At 34.6% G+C, this 20284-nt stretch overlaps 1 long non-coding RNA gene across 3 annotated transcripts in view; it reads left to right on the forward strand.

Annotated features, from left to right (window-relative positions):
- Window positions 1–544: 544 nt before the first annotated feature.
- The window catches only part of LOC135413265 (uncharacterized), a 102125-nt gene continuing 82385 nt past the window's right edge, over window positions 545–20284 (forward strand). The window contains exons 1-3 of one of the 3 annotated variants that reach the window (XR_010430157.1): window positions 545–950; window positions 10978–11032; window positions 16955–17095. This is a non-coding gene — a long non-coding RNA (uncharacterized LOC135413265). The remainder of the gene's footprint in view (window positions 951–10977; window positions 11033–16954; window positions 17096–20284) is intronic. The other 2 variants (XR_010430155.1, XR_010430156.1) reach the window with 2 other exon arrangements.

Raw genomic sequence — 20284 nt, forward strand, 5'->3', positions numbered from 1 at the left:
CACTACAACTATGTGATTCACCATCCTTATCTTCAACCACCTACTACTTTGTCTTTCCTTAACTTTAGAGGTTTTAAAAGATGATTTTATAAAGATAGTTGAATGTATACATATTTGTATTTCAACTAGTTAAGAAATAAATCCATTCATACCTGAAGTGCATAGTATTGCCGTCAGAAATGCAGCATATTTCTACTTCTTTTCTTCTTCTTTTCAGTGCTGCAGAAAATGCATGTGCAAGGTTCCTCCCTCTTTTCTCTAAAGCTGGCTAATAATTGTGAGTATTCAGAAGGAAAAACCATATCTAAACTAATTTTGAGCTCAATTGTGATGTTTTTAATTTATACAGGAAAATATATTCCTAGTTATACAAAATGCAGTTAAACTAAAGAAAAAATACAAATATTAGAAATGTTAGTATGATAATACATGTCATGCCACCATCTTGTCAGAAACTTAAAGATAAAACATGCAGTGAAATAAAAATTTTAATCAGAAAATGGCACCCTTTTCCAAAAGAAATACCATGGAGTGGGAGTTTGTAAATCCCCATTCAGCTGATGTGTTATAGTGAATTCAAACATGAATACTTGCAAAGATTGCATTATCACATTACCCACTTCTACCTGTTTAAACATTATGAGGGAAAAGTAATACCTGGTACTATTTACAAAGCAGCAAATGAAAGGGCAAAATGTTCCCATTTCTTGTGGAACTGACTGACCCTTGTTCTCGAAGAGAACAGTTTGCTGCTAATAGGAAAAATAAACAACAGATGGCCTGGAGGGAACAGTTTTTCTTTTAATGGGTTTTTATTTAACAGAAATCTCTGGTTTGAAAAAGGTCATTGTTAGTTGGGAATAGAGAACTACAATAGTTCTTACCAGTTTAGATTAACTGGTAAGAAAGACCACCAACCTCACAGGATTGCTTTTGTGTCTGAAGAAAAGGTAATATTTTTAAGAAAAATATTGGAGTTTAAATTCTTTGTTTTAGCAGAAATTTCACCCATTCTATTCGGAATGCTTTGGTATTTGATAAGTAGATAAATTCAATAATTTTTGCGTGTTTCATTCTGGATTTTGCTGTTTGGGTTTTGTTTTGGGTTTTTTTTGATTGTTTTGGTTTGTTTGGGTTTGGGTTTGGGTTTCTGTTTCTGATTGGTTTTTTGGTTGGTTGGTTGGTTGGCTGTTTGTTTTTTTTTTTATCTGAGCTCTAGGACAGAAATGTAGTGATCATCTAGTAACAAAATGCAGATAGTCAGTGCAACCTTGCATCGTAAGTGTTTTCCACCCCTTATTTGGATAATTTAATGTTTCTTGGCTATATCTTGGGGCTTTTATTTTTGAAAGAAAATGAATTTTTTTGTAAGGGATAAAAGTAAGACATTTAAACCTGGGGAAGACTGGGAGTCATGAACAGGGAACTGCAGTGAAATCTTGTGAATATAACTTGTACAGAACAGCATCACATTTAAGATAGCTTCAAATAACTTTCTTTGTGTGGATGACCAGGAATTGATAAAAAAACTCTGCAGAATATATTCCAGCACATAATGTCATATTTCAAACTAAATACTGAAGGTTTCTGCTGCAGACTTACAGTCTTCTTATACTGTATATACAAGTAGAAGCTTGCATCAAAACTCAGGACACAGCGGCAGTGGGTAGCGACTGTTATCCATCAAGGTGGTTTACATTTGATGAGAACTACAACATCAAAGAAGACGTAATAGCAAGCTCATTTGCTGAAGGAATCTTTTCCCATTTCTATTTCCTTTTCTTGACTCTTCAAAACTTCCTTGACTGGAAGGCATAAGAATTTAGTCATTAGGAAAGAAAGAAAGGTGAAAAACATCAAAACAAATGAATGAGAACAGGTCAACTAAATTCAACATATTCATAAATGTTTTTAAGCAATATAACCTTGTAGATCAACATGCCCTGGGATAGTGCACGCTGTTGAAGTACACCTCAGTAGTATTTAACACAATTGTGTAGATATAACAAGGAGAAAATATGGGAAAGTTTTCTTGCTTATTGATTTTATTGAGGAAGTGACATTCCCATTTATGAAAATAATAAATAATCACCATAATTTAGAGAATTTTCCTAGTTCTAGAAGCAAGCATGAAAACAGCATCATTTAAAATTTGTGAGGAGCTATTTTCCTACAAAGTTATATCAACAGTTATCATTGTAATAAATGAAGCTTGTTGATCTATGCTATATCACAAACTTATTAATATAAAAGCAAGCAGAAATGTGAACAGTGAGAAAAAAAGGAATGTTTAGCTGAGAAAAGAGATACAATTCAGAGGCTTGTGGGCTGTGCATACGCTTTAATTATCTACTCACATATGAAGTCGGTGCCTTGATAGAATGAAAGGATTTTTAATTTGTTAATGTAAGAATGATTAGAGGGAAGCAAGAACAGATAAACTACTGACTTGTAGATTTTACTTTCCTAACATAATTCAAAACAAGATTTAAATTTTAAAATAAGTTCAATATGAGAAAGAAGAGTGACTATACCCATATAGTATATATTTCATGTCAGCCATCCAACCAAATGCAAAATCTTCTGTTGCTAACCAGTATGGACGGCAGGAGTTCCAGAACACATGCAGACAATCAATATGATCAGATGATGTTTGATTTATTATTTAAATGAGTTAATTTTTATACAGTTTAGTTTTTTCTGGGTACATGCCTTCAGTTCATTGGTTCTGGTGCTCTGTCCACGCAGTCTGATATCATTCCTGCCACCCAAAGTTCCTCCTATCGATCCGCCTTTAGGGGCCTCCCAAGATTTTCCAGGTGTCCCTTTATCTCCAGTTTTCCCACAACTTTCAACTATAAACATATGATTTTCTCATATCTTACAACTATAGACATACAGTATTCACACAGCTAACTATAAACTCACATAGTTTCACACAGTCTGCAAGCATAAACACCACACAGCTTGCAACTTCCAAAGCTACACCAAGCGAGGCCCAGTGCTTCTTAAAAAGATGGATTGTTCATAATGTGTCCATTTTCTTGCAAATATCCCACAAACCAGTGTCATGGAGAAATGCCATGAAGTCATACAAGCAGACCAAAATGGAATGATGCAACCCCTTTGGTCAGCTGTTATCAGAATGGCTGGAAAATGAAGACCTCTGAAGACTTTTGCCAATGGAAAGGCAGTGAGGGTGTTTCATATTTCAAAAGCATTTATGATTACACTACTTGTGGCTGAATAACTTCAACTCCTAGTTCTTACTAAAGCATATGCAGTGACACTTTAATAAGGTGTTTGAAATAAATTTTAGAGGAATTTACAGAAATATATGGACTCTTACCGAGGTGAGATAAGAGGGTTTTCGAAATAGCACCTAACCACACTATTCCATTGGAATGGAAACTTGACATATAGGAAGTGGTGTACTGCCCTTATTGTAGGGCATAAAGTGGAGTTTAGTAAGTAATTAAATATTCAATAGCAAGAACAAAGACTGAAATCTCATGTGACAAAAGTTACTTAGCAGTGAAGATGTTTCAGTTCTTATTTTGGATTCTAGAGCTCTTTCAGAAAGAGTTTTGGCTCTGGAGAAGTTGAGCTAAGTTCCTGCTTAGCTTCCTTCTTAGTCCAAAGACATGGTGGGAAATCTATTTAAACTCCATCCAGATCAGTAATAGTAGCAATTCAGTAGGAATTTTGAACTTAAAATTTTGTATTTTGTTGTTGTTGCCACTTATATAAAACTAACCCCAAATCTTGGCCACTGTAAGAAGCACATTGCACTCAACCAGATTTCAAATAGGAATATTTTTAATAGGAACATTCATACAGCCTTCAGCTTAAAACTATTTTAGGAAATTTCATTGCATTCAGCTTTTCTCTAGTAAAACTAAATTAGACTGTTAACATTTAATGCTATTTTCCCCTCTTACTTAAAATGACCTAAAAAGAACATATAAAGCATTAAATGGGGACCAGAGGCATTCTAACAAATTATCCTATTACATATACTTTTTTCTAAGTCTCTAATCCCTCTGGGTTAATGGGTTTTGCTTTTGTGTATTTTTGTGTATCTTTTGAGTCTATGCATTGTAGGACAATCTTGACACTATATAGGAAAGGTCTAAGATCTTCCAGTTCTGTTTTGGATAGACACATATAAGTAGGTTTCAAAACTACCTGACTATGTTGAAACATTCACAAATTTAGATCTGTGGTCCAAAATCCTCCTAGAATTCCTGTGTTACTACACATTCAAATTTTAATGTGCTTAACACTTTCCAGGCACACTACATATTAGATACTAGGCAAATCATTATACACATCTGAACAAAGAGGGATAAATTGCCCTCTAATTGAAATCTATGGAAGGTGACAATTAGCATCACTGAAGCCACCATACTATCCTCAACCTTATTTTTTATAGTGAGGATGTTGGAAAACCTGTAGTAACTTCTGTAAATAAGAAATTTGTTGTTAATTACAGACTTTGATGACTGGCCGAATACTTGTTAGCTGCTATTTGAGCTATAAAGCAAAGAAGGGAATATAACAGTCAACGGGAAAAAGAGGAATTCCAGGGAATCACTGAGTGGAAAATAAAGTGAGCACTGGAAAGAAACCACGAGAAGAAGAAAAACTAAATTAGCAAAGGCAAAGGAGATCATCAAGGGTGAGACAAAGCCTTACTAGAAAGGGCAGAAGGAATGGTATGTCCTCTCTGCTACTTTGACCATCAGACATTGAAACCCTATAATTAACAGATAAGACATACCTGTTGCTTTATTCTAAAAATACACAAGGTCAAACAATTCAGCTCTGCACAGCTTAATAACACTATGCTCCAGAATGATGGGCTCACTAGGATTCACTTATACATATGAAAGCAGGGTTTGCAATTAGCTTAGTAAAATACTCCTCTGATAAAAGGTCATCTGTCAAACAGAAGAAAAATAAGGAATATTGAAGAAAAGGCACTGAACACAAAGAAAAATTCTCTGCAAATGACAGGATTTTTTTTAATAATTCTAAATTAAATTATGAACTTACTGGCACAGTGCACTTTGAAGATGAAAATAGACATATTGACTCAAAAAGAAATTAATTCGTGGGAAAAAAATCCAGCCAATGATAACTGAAAATTATTATTTGTATACCAACTTCATCTTCTGAAGCTGATATCCCCTGACTGCTTCCCTGAAGAAGCAGAAGATGGATCATTCAAAATATTTGTCTCTAATCTATGTATCTATTGCTGACAATTTTCAGTGAAAAGTTACTGGAGGTGCCTAAAACATAATAAGTTTATAAAAGAAAGTGAAAAGTAAGACAACAAAAACACAAAAGGGAGGAGGTCCTGAAAAGTTTTTCAGTTATCTTTTCCTGCTATAGATTGACTTAAAATTTGTTTCTTCTGTGTGAAATGGGAGCAAAACAGTCTCATAAGTTTTTCAGTTATCTTTTCCTGCTATAGATTGACTTAAAATTTGTTTCTTCTGTGTGAAATGGGAGCAAAACAGTCTCATAAAAAAGTAGATACTTTTCTTTCTCTTTTTTCTTTTTCCTTTCTTTTTTCCTTACTTTTTTTTCCCCTCCATGGTGGACTGAAGTAACACTTGACAATTAGTTCAAGACCCATCCTAGCTGTAACTGTCATGTGATTCTGAGACTAAAAATGTTTACCTTGTCTTCAAAGACATCTACTATTCTGTTACACCGTGGGAATTAATTAGAACTAAAATACTATATATATTCTTGAATCACTCTTCATATCCGATGTAATAACATCTTCTACCAGTACAGTATGGATAATTCAAAATATTTTACCCTTTTGTCTAAGTATCTATTAGGTTAGGTTACCACCTAAGGAGTCTTTCTGTTGTGCCTTTTGCAACCGGATATGTCTATCTCGTATTGGCCTCATTAGCCACCAGCGTGCTTGTAACAAACATGTATAGAGCCTTCCTAAATCTTCATTTGCCAAGCCTAGCCATGATATTAGGTTTGGTACTGACCCCTTCTTACTCTCTTGCACAGAAGTACAGTCAGCTTCACAGTAATTTAATGGCAAAAGCAGAAACTGTTTTGTTCCTAGTAAGTTTAAACCATTGCTGAGGAGGTTGAGATACAGTGGAGGGAGCACAGCAGTAGATACACTGCCCAAGCTGTTCCATTGTTTAAGGACTGTAAATGTCTGCTTATGGACTGGTTCAAACCAGTTAGATTACAGAAAGAAATGAAGTGGTTTTCAGTCTCTTTCGTTATATAACCAAAGCCTGAATTGCCCCAGGGAAAGCTGTAAAAGACATACACATTTACACCACCTTGTCTACTGCTAGTGGGCCTTGCTGGAGCTGTCAGGATCTCAGGAGACAAGGAAACTGGAGAAGCAACACACTCTGAATCACTGCTATCAGAGCTTTAGCTTATATGTTGAAGTCCGTTACCAGCAACATCCACAAAAACCTAGCTATTAATCACTTGAGTCTTCAACATCACCGAATATCTGAAAGGAAAGGGAAAGGAGTATAGCCAAACACAGCAAAAAAAACATATTTTCAGGAGAAAATATGTTGGAAGCATAAGCAGAGACACAGCCATCTTCACAGAATGGGTTGTAAACATTAAGAAATATTTGACTCCTGTAAAGTAGAAAGTTCTGCAGATTTTTTTAGAAGGAATCTGACCTATTCCCTTCTCCTCCTCCAGCCTGCATCTGTTAAATATTACATTTTACAGACATGGAAATAGAACCAAGACTTTTTAACAGCATTTCCTCTTTGAAATTTTTGTTAGACAATATTAGAGGTTCCCATTATCCAGTCCTCTTGGAAGGTTAAACTATGTGATAGCTGCCTAAAAATTATGTAGCTATTTCCTGACCCAGGCTTGTACTCACTTCCTCCTTTGTTTCCTAGACATTTCTACAGGGGATGCTCAGAGGACCAGAGGGATGCTGAGAAAGCATCCACCCCCAGGGATGCTGCTGTGCCATCCCTTCTCCGTACCAATGCCACAAAAAACTATCCGGATTAGATCCCAATATGTTTTGTCTTTGTGCTTAAAAGCAATGATTTTGTTTTGGTCCTAGAAAGGCAGCATCCTCCTTCACTCAAGTTAATGAGGTTTTCTTTGTTTTTTTCTTAAATCTATTTCTACAATCGAAAAAATGAATAATAACTTTTTGTCTAGTGAGCACTGAACAGTAAACTGATTACAGACAACTTTTTGGTCTTCACTGTGCTTTAATAAGTTACTTTTATGCATTGTGTGAAGAGTAATGACAATGAATAGAATTCATGTAAGTAATTATTCTTATTATTGATACTATTATAGTTATTATTGATTATATTTTTATTAAAAATATTAATAATAATATAATTATTAAATCTTTAAGGATGTATGCTTCATATAGTATAGGGTTCACTATTTCAAGGAATATTACATTCCTTTGAATTCATAACAGAGTTCAGAAATTGGACATTTCAAGTAAGAAAAAAAGTAACAGTTTTCTTATATCTCAGGAAAGCTATAAGGAAACAAAAAAATTCAAGAAAAAATATAACTCAGCAGATAAATTGTTTGTCTGGTTTTTTTTACTTTGGTCAGCAAAATCTTTATAAAGGGATCATAAGATTTTCTTAAAAATTATTACATTTTCTTGCACTTCTTCAAAATGTTTTCAGAAACCTGAATAATTTATGATGAAGATAGCAAATGATGCACACTTTGCCTATGAACTATGAGCTAGGTTGTGGAGCTAAACTAAAACAGAATAACCTGTAATACAGCTAATACAATTTTCTGTATGTAAACTGATAAAAGGAGTTAATTAGAAAACAATAGTTCATGATCAAGATTATGAGTTGCACGTATTCACATCTAGACCTTAACAAAAAGTGCAACTTTCTGGAGGTGAGTTGTTGACAAAAATACATGAAAATTAACACATATATAAAAAAAAAAAGTAGATAATTTAGAGAGATAAAATAATGAGAGGGATGGTAGACTACATTTCTTACCCTGTGCCTCTAAAAACAGTCCTGCTTCTGGTAAATTTTAAGGCAGTCTCAACACTGGACTTGTCAGAAAAGTTAAAGGATTTTTAGTTCCAGTGATTTTATGATACAATTTGAAGTACACATAGATGAAGTGCCTGGGTTTTTTTCCAACTGTTCTAGCAGGATTATAAAATTTAATTTTATTAAAATGTTACTTAAAATAAGTAGCTCAAAACATGTGTAATATTTGCATTTGGTAAATCATCTATTTATAACTAAATATATTAACTGACTCACATTTTGCAATATGGCATTCAAAGGAGCTATGTAAAATGTACTTTAACAACTGTTAAGCAACTAGTTAAAGTTAATGCAAAGTATAACATAAGGTGTCATGAGGATGCCAGACTACCAATTCAGAAAGGTCCATATTAGAATACAGCTTGTTTTGTTATGCTGATCTGTATTGCCACCAAGGTATAAAGATCATCTGAAGAATGGACAAAATTGTGTTAGTGATTAAATGAAAGTCAGGAATAAAACTTGGCTGTCTTCAGTTTCTTTCTGCATCTCCTAGAAGTTGTCTGAAAGTTGAAGTTGTTTGGGTTTTTTTCAAACTTTGAACTTTCTACAAAATCATTTATTTCCTATACTAAAAAATTTACCCAGTTTAATAAGTATCTAAATAGAATCTAACCATGTCCAGGAAAGTAAAGAAAATTGAAGAAACTGAAAAATAATCAATGGTCAATCAAATGAGGCAAATCTTCAAGGTATTAGATAAGAAAAATGCGGTAAACTTCACACTGAACCAGAATCGGTCACTAGAATTCTGATAATTTAAATTCATGGGACCTGTTTTGTATCTCAGCCTGGAACACTGAATAATTCTTATCTCTGAACACATCCCTTGGTTTGCATTAAACTTCTAAATTAATTTTTTTGTCATGCTAACAAATGATGTATATGTTTTGGATCTAGCATGTTGGTCAGTTAGGTTAATTTTTCAGGATATAGAAACATTGTTCAGGATATGCTACATTACTCAGGAAAATAAGTTGAACTGTTTATTCTACCTTTAATGTGTATGCATAATCTCCAGAAAGAATATCCAGGAATATTTTGTCAGGTTTTTCCGGAGTTAAAGACTGAATTCTGAATGTTTTTACTGTGAATATAAGGTGTGCTATCATTTTTGTTTTCTTTCCCTGGAGTCTAATTAGAGTACTGAATCATGGTTTGCAAAGGAATTGATACTTTCTGATTCTGCACCATTTAACTTGCTTGTTTCATAAATAAAAAGAACTCTAATGATAGTATATAGAGCAGGGGAAAATTTTACTTGGTTCTAATACATCTAATTTATACTACATATACATCTGTAGCATTTTCATTGACCCCAGAAGACTATTCATGAATAGCTATGAGCTATTTTCCATATAGACATGTGAACAAGTAGGTAAAAGGCAGATAAATCAAGGCAATATCAACATTAAAGAACAAGACTGTACTAGAAGCAATGACCATAGGTAATTATCTTTTTTTTGGTCTTGTTTTTAAATGCTTTCAAAAGGCTTTTAATAAATTTTAAACACATTAATTGAATTATTGAAATACTTTGCTTGAGAGAAGCATTAACCCTATTAAAGCGTGGCAAGCTGAAATAGGAATTATGGGAATATATTTGAATAAGTAAAGAGTTTTAAAAAGCAAAAGGATTCTTTTTATGTGTAGAGTTTCTTAACATGTATAATTTCTTGGGCCTACCTACTGTCAGCTAGTCATGTAATTTGTTAAACTGTATTTTCAGCCTTCAACCCTTCATCTCCTAAACATTATAAAAACACTTTGTCAAATGCAGTTTCTGGGAGGCCATCAAGGAAATAGTTTAATGATTAATATGTTAATAAATTTTACTGTGTATGATGCAAATTTGAGCCGTCTATGACTTTTAGAATGCATTTGATATTCAATTACTAATTTTAAACACGGCAGGTCAGTGTATGTGCATGTATATAAAAACATGCACCTATGTGGAAGCACCAACCAAACTTTTTAATGGTTGTGAAGTTCAAGATGTTCTTACTTGTGTGATGTACAGGAATCCATCTGAGCCAACGATACTTGAAAGTGATCCTCTTTGCTTAGCAGCAGAGATTTAGCCCCTTCTTAGTTAAATATATCCTTCTTCAGTGCATGTGTATGTCTCCTGTAATTTTTGCATTCAAGACATTATGTCATATTGTGATACTGTTTCAATTTCCTTTTGCAAGATAAAGCAAAGAGACTGAACTTCCCCAAAGAAAAAAGAAAACCCACCCACTGAACATACCATTCAGTTCCAGAACTGTGTATGTTTTTTAGCCAAAACCATTCTTTGTGCTGGAAAATGGAGCTCTGTGAAGACTTATGTTGTGACTAGAGAGTGAGTTTCTCTCACTGCTTTTGTTACTAAACCAGAAATCATGTTCTCTTTTAGGTCTGTCTACCAATATGCTTAGAAGATGCTTAAAGCATTTATTTAGTTAGTGATAACAAGAATATATGCAGCTGCACCATTTTCAGGACTGTGCCACACATAGGCTTTCTGCATCACATGACACGGCACCAAGATCTGCATAGGTTGATTTGCTGGTGTACACCACACCAATCTAAGGAAACTATAGCTCTATACTTCTTAGCCATTGCTAAGTTTCTCTCTAATATTACCTTCCAAGTGGAAATGACCAAATGGAACAAATAAAGACTTTTCTTTTACCTTTTCTGCCTCCATATAACTCTTTTTATCCTTTTACAAGCTAGAGAAAGTTTCATCTATTCTCACACAGAATGGATGTAAGTATTTGCTATAATAATTCCCCAAATCACTGGCAATTTAATGTGGTATTTATTTATAACACTTTATAACCTAAAGTGCATATGTGTAAGATCATTTCTAAGCATATCATCTTACTGGCTCTCACTTCAGGCTATGGACCATCTCAGAGGACAGCTTTTAAAACCTGCGGATCAGAAGGCTCCAGGTATAAGTCTACAAATATGGGAAAACACTGTAGGTTGGATGGATTTCAGTTCTCATCTTGTAAAAATATCTGAACTGCACTACTGGTAACTTGTGTGTAGTCATAGCAGCAAGTCAAAGTGTGCTAGAGAGATGCCAAAACTGGGCCTCATTGAGCCAGGCTTAGCCCTAAAAAACAGCCCAGGTACAGCATCAGAGAAATTACTGAACCTGCAAGTTAGATGTATGATGTGGGCATAGATAAATCCTTTTGCTAAATCTACTTTCAAAGCATGCCTTACTTGTATCTTTGTTATTCAGGTAAGGTTAACCTCAGGAATTTTATAATTAGTCTTAAGAAATGGTAATGACAAAAATAGCAACAGATTTCTGCGAATTTTCTTATTGCTGGCAAATTCTAGGCCTTCATGTCTTTTTAAGGTTTTCATTTATAGAAGAAAACTGGCAGCGTACATGATTTTAATTGGTTTTTACCTAATCTCTATTGGATCTTTTTATTTCAATTTTAATTCTGCTAAACACCTGGAACTTTCTATTTTTCTTTCCATAATTACCTAGAAAAATATTCTGACAGTTTGACTGTTATTGAAGTCTGACCACAAGCATTGCAGGAAGGGAGAACAGATACTATTTTAGTTAATGATTATATCCATGGATCTTATAGAAATGCGTATTTGCAAAAACAGATTCTGAAAAGCATTTCCACACAGAGTTAGCTGGACTGCATATGTAAATGAGATACTATAAATATTCAAACACAGAAAGTTTCTATTCAAATATTAGCCCACCAAAATAGTGCTGTACTAAATAAAACAAAAAAGGTGCAGCTCCATGAAACTGCCAAGTGTCATTAAGTCCTGGTTATCATCTATAAATATGCTGAGGTTCCTTCTGAACTGGGAATGGGCTGACTGGAAATTGTAATTCACAGGAGGAAGTTAGTTGAATTATAATCTATGCCAGTAAAACAGACTGAACAAAACTGCTGTTGTGTTCTTGTATTATGGCCTTTGACTTAGGGAAGTCTACTCTGAAAAATAATAATACCCTTTGGAATATAAGCAGAGCACTAGTACTCTTTGATTCTTTAGTAAAAGTACAGAAGAAACATAAATTCTGTTTCTGCTTCTTGCCTGCTGAAATTGTATTTTTCTTTCAAAGTTAATCATTCAATCAAAAAAATGTGTTAGACTGACACACTCACCACTTATCTTACGTTTAGATATATTTGTTTTAATATAATATTTTTCAGCTGAGTAACTAACCATCTGTGTACATATACCTCAGGAGGAAAGTCATTCACAAACAAATGTAATCTAACATTCTCAAGTTGTGAGTAGGCACCTACTATTTTGCCTGGCATGAAATTTTCTTACTTCCTTTGTCTCTATTGTTTTCTTGTTCAGCACCACATGCTTCTTCTTCTCATTTACTCTTTCATCCATTTTCTTCAGGAAAGTTTAAATCTTACCACAAATTATTCCTGCCTTGTTGTATTTAGCCATATTTTATGGACAGGGCAAGATTTGGTCTATAATGTCAATTGGCACATAAAGCAAATGGGATGTCATTTTTAGGTTCGTCTCAAAGATTTGTAGGAATATTTTCAAATTGCTGCTGGCAGCACAGCCTTCTAATTTCCCGTCTATTAAGGCACTTACCTTATTTCTCACCTTTTCTAAAGAAATAGTTAAGACTTCCTGAGTATTAGAGCATTGGTCAATATCAAGAATTTTCCCTTTAACATCATTGTATTCAAAGTAGCAACAGGGAATTATGGTATGTCCATGTCTAAATAGCCTTAGCAGGTTTCTTTTTTCCATAATATAACACAATATTTTAGTATGGGTTTACGCTTCATAGACCCTTTTAAATCAATAGGCGGTATCTTACTAAATTTCCTTGATAAGTTAGTTTTTTCTTCTGATATTTCTAAGTACTATTATTATTATACTTTTAAAGAAAGTCTGTCCAGACGTCACAGTCACTAGTGAATACATTCTCATAGGGATTATACAAACACACAGGATGACATGACTCTTGAAAACGTATGACAAGGCAATTAAAAAAAATTGTAATTGATTTCATTTCATTTTATGCAATTTACTGCCATCTCAAAAACCTGTAAATCATTTTCATTAAGTTACAGATTTTCTAACCGTAAACTTAACAGTGATTGCACATCATTTTTATTGGAGTCAAGATACTGACTTTACCAGGGCAGAATTTAGTTGTTCTGTCTGGATTACCACAATTTCCCAATAGATCTTACTGTACGAGTAAGCTATTACTTTATTTGGTCAGTGTAAATGCATGGTATGTAAGCACCACAAATTCTGAAAAGCTGTTAAATTTAGTAACACAGTGATAATTTTTTTAATAGAATTTCTATATAGGCATATCATATGATACTAAATGCAACTTCCATTTTCCTAAAACATTTAATTTTGAAAAAGAGCTAAACACATTTGCTTTAGTAAATTAGACTTTCATTTCTGTATCTTAATGTGTTAAATAACTGATCTTATTTCACAAAAGCACTTAAAACTTGTCCATTGAATACATGGACTTTTCCAGCAAATTCATTACATGTTTCGTTGGTGCAGGGTTTATTACTTGCAAGCAAACATTTGCTAATGGCAAAATCTCATCTAATATATTCCTGGCTTCTGTGTCATTCTCTTTTTCATTTTTATCGTAGCAAACACACTCTTTTTTTTTTTCTTTGGAGCTTCACTTTGAGAGTTAAAATATACAAATCAAAGACCTAATTTTATTTTTGTAAAGATATTACTGGGTAATCCGAAATATGTCTGCATAAAATTAAAAGTTTCATAAAATTTTCATATTCGGCAAAGAAGCCACATTGGTCACATGAACTCTGGTCTAGGCTAAGATAACTACTCTTCTTTTGACTTATAACAAAACTCATATCTCTGGAGCAGTGTAAACACCAGAGTAACCAGTTCAGCTCATGTGCCACTGCAGAGCAGATTGGGGGTGGGGTGGGTATAGTCAACAGTTCTGTACATTAGCACTGACTATCACAATAGTAGAGGGTTCTGCAGAGGCAGTTTGACACAGAGAAAACATGGTGTTTATGCATTTGAGAAAAGGCTTCCTGTTCTTGCATCCAGAAGAATTTAATTAATGAGTCATTCCATAAACAGCAGATGGTATTAAGAGCATAAACACATGAAGATACCTCTGAAACTAAGATGGAAGGTCAAGGATCTCAGTGGAGTAGTGCAAAGGCTAACAAAGCTGAAAGAGAGTTAACCATCACTTCAGCTGTGTAAACCAGAGTAATGGTCGATAACAGTCGAGCTATCCTGATTTACATTGTATGGGAATAACCCCTAACTGCTTCTCCCTGAGTGACACCCATGTCTCTGCATCCTCTTTTTGAGTATTATGGAATTTATTAATTATGTGTTAGTAATTAATCAGCATAAGGTGTGCATTGTGATCCACAGAGAAATGCTTTGTGAAACTGGAACAACTGGGCTCATTGTGCAAGAGTAAAATGAAAGAGCTAAGGATGTGGAAATGTCTGGCTCATAAGTGACATCAAAAAATAAAAGGCACAGACAGGCCTTACAAGATTTTGCTTCCCACTGAGTAAATAGGAATATGACGACATTTCAGTGACTGAACAGTAACTTTAAGATGCCTAATCTAGCTGTAAATTACTCTGGTTTTGTACTGATCGCAGTTTAGCCATAAAGTTCACTGCAAGCGAATTTACCTTGCAGAGAAAATCTTGCAGAGTTGCTGATGTTTTTTTGCAGAAGTAGTAAGTTTTAAGCAGAAAGGTAGCAAATACACTGCTGACAGTCATCCGAAACATCAGAATTATCATGGGGTATATTCATGCAGAAAAAATAACAAAATAAATAAAACGGAGTGCTGGGGCAGTGAAGAGATACTGATAGTTAGTCTGTTTGATCAATTTAAATAATTTTCCCCTTCTTTTGTATTTGATCAGTAACTTTTCCCTCTATATTTGATCAGTTATGTTCAGTTCAGTGTTATGTTAATGTCTTCTGAATAGCCAAATAAATTATTAGCCACTATATCAAATCATCTCTGAAAGAGGAAAACAAAAGACTAGAGATGGAGAAAATATGCATTCAGAGTTGTATAGAGCATAAAGTTGTACTAAGCCATAGACAAATCCCAAGAGCTTTATGGCATTGTGGAAAGCTAGAGCTAGGGCTAGCCAGCAAAAATATTTAAGCAGGGGAAAAAATGTGGTTAAATGACCAGGAGAGGAAAATATTGAGGGTAACACAATAAAGTGAAGCATTAGATTACAGTAATGAGACCCATGTTGCTACTGCAAAATCTGATTTTTATTTCTAAACTTATAACTTTTTACCACAAAAAAACAACTCACTTGGGTAGTGTCCCTGGTTGCCATCTTATCCCTTTCAATCCTTCCTCCCTACTGGCTTATCTCCAGTGAGCCAATGTCCCTCTCAAGTCTTCTGTGGTATGTTTTGCTTTGCAGGGCAGAACATGCTCTTCTGCTACTGCTGTTGCTGCTGGTCATGACCTAAGTTGTGCAGCCACTCTGGCAACACCAGTAGACAAAAAGGACAGAACCTGTTAGAGGCTAAAGTTCAGCCTCAGCTGCAGTTTGAGGATGAACTAAAATTTTAACTTGGGACAGTGTTTCTCATTTATGTGTTGGTGGAATGCTGCTCTGCTGGGGGAAAATACAGTAGCAGCAGTCTAGAAATCTCCCTCCCTAAGGACCTTTCTTGCAGTTTAGGAATGAAAGAAATGGGGCAGTGATGGTACTCTGTGAAAGAATTCATCCTCATTATTTCATAATTCTCTGAATTGATAGCACAACAGGGTGAATCAACGCTAAGATGCTCCGTAAAAATAAAAAAAATCCACTGAAGTGAAATTTCAGTCATTTTACTGCAATTTAGCAGACTACACTTCACTATATTTCTGCAGTGCTGTTTTATAGGATGCATACAGAAAGGGTATTTGAAAGGCCAGTCTTCACTCTTGGTTGTAAAAATCAGAGACAAACCAAAGATAAGGGCACTTGAATTGAGCAGTCTCATTATGAGTTTGATTTGGCATTTTTAATGTTCATGAAACACCACTGACTGAAGTGCAATTGTTGTTACAAGGGTTTTTTAAAATGTCTGAAACTATGTAATGATATAACTTCCAAGAAAGACATGACAGCTGAAAACAACCTCTCCCAGCAAATGCTTTTGAAGTGCAGAGCAAAGAAAGGGCATGATTATGTTTCTGTGCTGAGCTAGCACATACCTTTTACACAGAGAAGTACTTCCTCAGGTAATATGACATTTTCATATAACTGCACTTTATATTACAACATTACAACTGAATCATGTACCAATACCGCTTCTGGCATCTAAAAGTGTATATTAGGATCTTCCCACTAATATTTACAACCATCAAATGGATGAGGACATTATGAGTGAAAAGATGCTTAAAAGGGGCATAAAAGGGTTGCTTTCACAATGAAAGAATTGTCATGGGCTTCCCCTGAGTTAAGGACATGTTTAAATGCTAATCTGTAGAGTATTGCCTGAACTCTTTCTCAGTTTACAATTCACTCAGTAGAGGTGCTTGATGTAAAGACCCACAGATTTGTACATTTATGAAGAAGTAAGAGCCAAATGTCTTTAGGTGAGAGATTGTGAACCTGAATTTCCCCTTTGGCTAGAAAACAAGGCTTCTCTGCTTTATGCTTTCTATTTATGTGACTGCATATTATTTAATTGTGGATTTAGTCTTATCCTAAATAAATTATATGAAAATGATAATGCAGTGGTTTTAACACATGCATTCTCCTTATTTCTCATGAACTTCAATATATGTACATTACACAAACAGTTTTTGGAACAGCTTTGCTTCTTTTCTCCTGCAGAGTGTATGAATTCATTTGCCAAACAGAGATGGAGAAGTAAATTCCTGCTGAAATTTCTCAAGCACCACCTGTTCCCCTCGTAATTCCAGTTCCAAATTACTACAGTTTGCCAACAGAAATCAGATAGAAGAAATAGAAAAGGTAAAATTTCAAGCTTGTCAATAAATCCAGTTAATCGACCTCAGAATTTATCCCTAAGGCCTAAATGTACAGGCAACTACATTGTAAAGAGGAACTGAAAAGATTCAAAGTGCTCTAAACATGTATGTATTTATCCTCACTCATATTGCATAACTCCCTTCTAAGTGTTCTACTTTATTCCCTGAAGGATTTAGCTATCTCTTTTCTTCACATGCATTTCCTCTTCATTGTAAAGATTTGACGAATTAGTCAGGAAATAGAACACAGTAAGGAAACAGGCAGCTGCTCATATAGCTTGAGTTTTCACTTTTCAGTGGAAGTTCACAGTGTTAGTAATTTGCATAAAAAATATGTGGATGTGAAATGACAAATCACCTCCAGATGCCTCATATTCACTGGTTTGGCCAGTCCAAAAACCAGACAGGTGATGGCAACTAACCAGTGCTTAAGTGCTAACAGAGCCCCACTAACAGCTGCAATACCCAATAGTGCAAACCTAACAGCCACACCACAAGCAGTTACACACCCATGGATGGAAGTGCTAGATTTAAAAGATATGTTTTTTATGGTCCCCTTACAAGGTAAGGATATAAAGAGATTTGCTTTGCCTTGTGAAGGTATACAATGTACATTTACTAGAGTTCCACAGAAGTATAAACACTTAGCTGTGAGTGCTCATGCTGTGCTTGTTGAATTTTTACAGATAGTCTCACTCTCTCATGATGTAAAATTTTACTTCTCTCTCTCTCTCTCTCTCTCTTTATATATATATATATGTAATCAATATATAGATCATATAATTCAAGGAGATTCCCCTGAAAAGGTAGAGGAAGCAGCAACAGCAGTGTGACAAGCACCCTATGAAGCAGAAGTTGAGAATCCACCTGAGAAATGTCAAGGGCCAAGTAAAGATATAATATTTTTGGTTATTTGGTGTATAGCAGATCGTGTAGTGATTCCTTCAGATACCTTCAGAAAAATAGAATAGTTGCAGATGACCCCATCTAGGAAAGAATTGCAACAGTTAATGGGAAATTTAAAATATTGAAGAAAACTTGTGCCTAGATTTTCCATCATTGCTCTCCCACTGTACACACTTTTTTGAAAGGGAAAACCATGGAGATGGAACCCATAACGTGAAGAGGCAGTAAAAAACCTAACACAGGATGTAAAAACATATCAGTCTTTGGGACCGGTATACCCCTATCGTATAGCTTCATTGAATATGGTACTGAACTATTGAACATGAATGTGTAACCTGTTCCAAACAGGCCCTTATGGACCAAAGATGCCTTTATTATTCAGCTCAATTGCATTTAAAGAGACAGAACAGAGATATGCTGAGTGGGAAAAGGGAATTGTGTCATTAGTCTGAGCAGTTGAACAATCTGAGCCACTAGGGGATAACCTGTCCAGAAAAACCCTGCCGAGACTTGAACAGTTTTTCTTTCCAGGAATAATACCAGCATGGATACCGGGACACCTCCACTGGAGATCAGGTTATTTACTTCATAAGTGAACAGCTAATTAGTCAAAATGCCTTTTAAGCTTTCTGGCTCACAAATATAGGAGGCGGATACTATTTGAAGTCCTGACTTATAAATATTCTTGTACCACAGTTATACATAACCAAAACGACAATATTTGTGATTTTAGATCTGCTAAGTTACAGTGGTATCACCCCTCATAAACCTGAAAACTTTCTAAAGGAATCTCTCAGAAGTACTCATAAAGTTCTTGTTTTTATTTTAATCCATGTTCTGTTTTTGTTCTTGGCAGGATCACAAAAAAAAAAAAGCCCATGAGTAAGAGCTGTAATCTCTGAAATAAATCCAAAACCATTTTTTTGTGGGAATAAAGAGACTTACATTTGACACGCTACTGATATGGTCACAGAGTAGTGACATTTTAAAAAGGCAAAGTAAAACCATTTGATTAAATAATACTTTGTGGTGATAAAAATATATGGGTACAAGCAGGTAGAATAATTATCTGTTGGATCAGTGTTTCTTCTCTTGTCCCAGTGGGATGTATAAGTGATAGTTAACAGCCTAGAATATGCAAGTACAAATTATTCTCTGGTCAATAGCCTCTCACCATGACGTCACTTATGACCAATCATGAATTTGTTATACATATTTAATTTTAAAGTTTTCCATTCTCCTATTGAAACACTAGAAATATACATATAGGTCAAGACTATAAAAATGCATACTCTAGTTTAGTTTGAGTTTTACAATATTTTTTTTAAATCTTTTTTTTTTCCAATTGTATCTAAAAGCCAGGATTTCACTCTCAAAAGCAATTTAAGAGGCAGCTACAACATCTATGACAGTCCTTATCATTCTTTACAAAAAGATATAACAAAACATTTATTTTAATGATTTCAATTTGGTTAAGAATTTAGCTGGACTTCTTATTTTTAAAAGACATCTTTAAAGGATGTATATATTCTTTGAAGGATGCATAAATTTAGATACAAAATTGTGCAGACCAAGAATTCTTCAGTTGAGAAATGTGATAATGAACTTTTACGTGAACTCCCCCACCTAAATTCTAAATTTTCACCGAATAGCCCTGCTTAGTCCATGTATTTGTATAGAGAAAGAATATTATACCATGCAACAAACAGAGGATAAGTGGAATTACATCATACTGTTATTGCAACCTTGATGTTGCTCCATCACTCTTTCACTGTTCGCAGTCTGTCAGAGGCTACATCCAATGAGTGTGTATAGTATTTTGTCTGGTGTAAGATGTTCATTCGAATATCACTTCCAGTAATTTACTCCTGCTTGCAAGACTTCCAGTAATATTTCTACTCTGGACAGTTATTTCATAGGATCATCAAACTTTGACTTTCTAACTTCTCTGGCGGAGGAAGATGTGGCATCTGCTTTTGCAGGCCTTATTTTAGACCTATCATTAAATTTTTTGATTCACATCTCAGGGAAACTAAAGTTAGCACATATGATTTTTTAAATGTAATTAAAAATTGCAAGAAAATTTGGGGAGCTATTTTGATCTAAATAATATGCAGGGTATTTCACTGGATATAAGTCACAAAATGCCACGTGTCTGTGGGCAGCTACACATCTGTTATTCTTCAATGATTTACCTGCCATGAAACAGATGACAAGTTCATACAGAGAAGGTGAAAAGTAAAAGCTATAAAGTCTAAATGAAAAC

The sequence above is a fragment of the Pseudopipra pipra genome, chromosome 4 (genome assembly GCF_036250125.1).
Source record: "Pseudopipra pipra isolate bDixPip1 chromosome 4, bDixPip1.hap1, whole genome shotgun sequence".
NCBI lineage: Eukaryota > Metazoa > Chordata > Aves > Passeriformes > Pipridae > Pseudopipra > Pseudopipra pipra.